Genomic DNA, 3,701 nt, shown 5'->3' on the forward strand with positions numbered 1-3,701 from the left:
GAATAAACTGAGGGGAGGAGACAGACAGGTGAGGAAAAGCTGTTCTTATCTATCGATCCAGTATTTTTATCATCAGACATTAGGCTGTTGTTGTGCTATGAGCTAGCTGCTAGCTAATGACTTTGCTAGCAAAGCAAGGTAACTAAATAGCTTCCCTGTATTGTTAATGACAGTAGTCATTCTTCAGTATTACTTATGCAATAGGGGCACATCGCCCGTCCAAAACCTATCATCTCCATAATGGATATATGTCCGATTTTCTAATTTTCTTTGGTGAATGATGTATATTGCATTTATTCTAGCATTAGGTAAATGTATCTTGAAGGAGAATTTAAATAAAAGTCCAACAAGGATATTCATTTAGAATTAAAAATAACTCATCCTGAACTACCATGATAGATATAATGTATGTAATAATCAAACTGTTTCTGTCCAATAAAAGCATGTCATTAATGAAGGAGCAAACATAAACTTTTATTTGCACACATCAGAAATCTTTGGTTTTGATTTTAGGCTCTCCCCAGACGTTATGTGAGAATCGTAAGCAAAACTTTGAATAGCAAGCAAAGATTTCTGACATGCACAAATAAGTTTGTTTGTTTTGCAAATAATTTTTTTTAAGTCATGAGATAAAAATTTGTGATTTTAGTTAAAAAAAAATTAAGTTAAACTTTTTTTGTTGAAAAAAATGTTACAATTCAAAATGTCTTGATCACAATTTTATATTATTTAATTGAGGTTAGTATTTTAATTGAATAATTGTGAACCAATTGAACTCCATAGGAGAGGTCTCATTTTCTCTGAAATTAATATTGTTATGCTATGGACTGAAAAAACATATTGGTTTAAACACAAGGGTAAAGAATTGGTAGTGTGGTTTATTATAGTGTTCTGATCATAATTCTTTGTTTTGCTTTTTTCAGTTCAAAGACGCCACGTAAAGAGAGACGTCAGAAACAAAAAGAAAGGCAGTGGATTGTTGACCAACTGGGTCAACTGTGCCAATCATTCACAGTGAGGTTATTAACATTCTTCAAGACATGACCAACAGAAAACTGTTGCTATGAAACAAAAGAGAACAAAAACAGCAAAAAATGCTTAAAAGTTTGAAATTTGTTTTTAAACAGTTAAAAGGCAAGAGACTGAAATAAATAAGACTTCACTCAACACAGAGAAGATGAGACAATGAGGAAAAAAGAGAAACTGACAAGAAAAAAAGAAGAGGAAAGATTGAAGAAAATGTACATAGGTACTTACAAAATACACTAAAACACAATTAGAGTAGTCTTTTCTCATAGTGACATGCATTAGTTACATTTTTGCTTTTGTTTTTTTTCTGCAGTTCCACGTTAAAGTTTGATGCAGCTCTGTTTTTCTGAATGGACCGTCATCTCCACTGCAAGTACAGCAACCCAAGCAGATGTTCTTTGATTGTATGTCTCACAATTTTGTAATCTGTCATTGTTAATTAAACTCTGAGAGCTGTGTGACTTTGTTAATATTCTGTCCTGAAATGTGATTTGATGTGCCCTTTTTTTTTGAGCACCTGCCCCTTTACTATTCTCTGCACGGCCCTGCCCCCATGCACCACAATTCTGGCAATAATGATTTGGAAAATTTGTTGAAATGTAAACAAAAACTAGGCAGAAATTTTTATATTTGTTTCCACAAGGTACTTAATAAAACTAGTGACCTATCTTAAAAAAATGTCTATAAAAATTTGCAAAATTACAAGACAAAAATCTTGATGTACAACAAAAACAGCTTGTGGAAAAAGAACAAACCGATTTAGTTTTTTTGTTGTAAAATAAAAGACATACAAAATAATCAAATAATAAATAAATGTGTGTAATTTCTGATTCTAATTGAATCTTGAGAGCACCAAAAGATACCATCTCCTCAACACACCCCGGTTCAAACCAGACAAACTGAGCACCCCAAGAGGGTAAAACCTTTAAAACTCAAATGAAAAAGAAAGTAAGTGGTCAAATTTCCACTTGTAGACTCCTTCTACACTTTTCCATTTGCCTGAATTTAAGTGAAACATCTGACTTTGAAGCTGTTGCAATGTTCCCTAAAGTATGTCATAGGGTCTTTGTCAGGGAGCTGAAAGATAGCTTGAGATAGGGTGAACAAAGAGTCGCTGGGGTCTGTGGGACCGCAATGGCCCACACCGCCAAACCGCTCCAGTATATGTATATCTCGGTCTGCACACACGTGTGTGTGTGTGTGTGTGTGTGTGTATGTATGAAGACCCTCTAAAGCCCAAAACCTGCGTTTTTCAGTGCTGAGTGGCGACACCCGCCGAACCCAGCATTGCACAGTCTACCAAGCAACATAGCCAAGAAGGAATGAGGGGTCACAGGAGTTGAAGAACTGAGAGGTGAGGAAGTAGTATGTCCTTACCCCTTCATAATATCACACTGTAAAAAGAGAGCCACTGCCAAGCCAGCAAGTAGTATTTACTCTCGCAACTTTGCTCATACACAGCAAACATCAGCAGAAAGCAGCACCACGCCCCATTCAGCAGCACCATCGACTGATGGTGACTACCAAACAGCAAAGCTGGACAAAACAGAGCTCTGGAGCACATTTGCAAGGTGGTAACTTACCAATTTGCCTTCATGTTTAGCTTCCAGGGACTCTACTCTGGGAGGCCTACACAGCTGTAGCAGAAGTTAAAGGCTGTCACGTCCACTGTGGCCCATCAAAAAAAAAAAAAAAAGATTTAAAGACTACAAACAATAAACTGCTCCAAAAAAGCAGCTCAGGCAGCAGAGGGGTGAGAAAAGAATGAGACAAATAAAAGAAAGCAAAGTGAGGAAGAACAGAAACTGTAGAGGGAGAAAGAAAGGGGGAAAGACAGAAAATTTTAATAATTTTCAAACAATTTAACCGTATACCAGTAATTATCATAACTACCCCAAAAAACAAAACAAAAGGGGCAGTAATTATTCAACCTATTAATTGTACAAGCTACTCTGCTGCATTGTGAGCAAATGACAAGAGACATCTGTTTGTAACACAGCCAGGATCGCAGTCCAAAACAAGGAGAAAAAAAAAAGTGAAAATTGGCTTCGTTTTTCTCTTTTTAATATTAAATTCTAAAACTCTCCTTGTTTCTTTGACCCTCTCACAATGAAGCAAAACACAGAACAGAGAGAGGGGAGTGTGGAGACTCAGCAAAGGGAAAATGCAGCCAGGAAGCCGTCTTCTTGTCACCCCTGAATCTCTCCCCTTTTATTCCCCTCCTCGCCAGTCCTTCCACTCTCCTTCTCTTTTTTTCTCCTCCGCCTCACAGAACTCTCTTCTTCCTCCGTCCTCCCTTCTCCAGCACAACAGAGTCCAGGTATAGCTTCTCCTCACTGAGTGCTTCTCTTCCCAAATTGCAGCTCACATACACCTGTCCCCACAGCCCCACACAACATCTCACACAGCCAGAAGCACACTGGCCAGCTTGCACTTACACACTTACATGGAAATCCCAGACAAAAGTGTGTGCACAGACCACAGACATACAAATCGCCACACATGCATTTCTTGGAAAGCTGCCCTGCACCAAAAAACAAATATCAATCTTTAGTTAGCTTCAGCTGTGAATAGAAAGAAGTCATTCCGGGATTTGGCTCTGGTTTATGGAGGCTCGGATACGGACCAGTCGTCCATATGCCTTCTGTTCGCAGCTCAGAGCACCTGCAGAT

The 3,701-nt window shown here is 38.2% G+C and overlaps 1 long non-coding RNA gene across 1 annotated transcript; it reads left to right on the forward strand.

Moving 5' to 3' along the window:
• The first annotated feature begins 963 nt into the window (after positions 1-963).
• LOC129355702 (uncharacterized) lies at positions 964-1,203 on the forward strand. Its single transcript, XR_008605303.1, has 2 exons — positions 964-1,019; positions 1,128-1,203. It is a non-coding gene; the product is annotated as an uncharacterized LOC129355702 (long non-coding RNA).
• The last annotated feature ends 2,498 nt before the right edge of the window (positions 1,204-3,701 follow it).

This window comes from Poeciliopsis prolifica, unplaced genomic scaffold, assembly GCF_027474105.1.
Source record: "Poeciliopsis prolifica strain line A6 unplaced genomic scaffold, Auburn_PproV2 SCAFFOLD142, whole genome shotgun sequence".
Taxonomy (NCBI): Eukaryota; Metazoa; Chordata; class Actinopteri; order Cyprinodontiformes; family Poeciliidae; genus Poeciliopsis; species Poeciliopsis prolifica.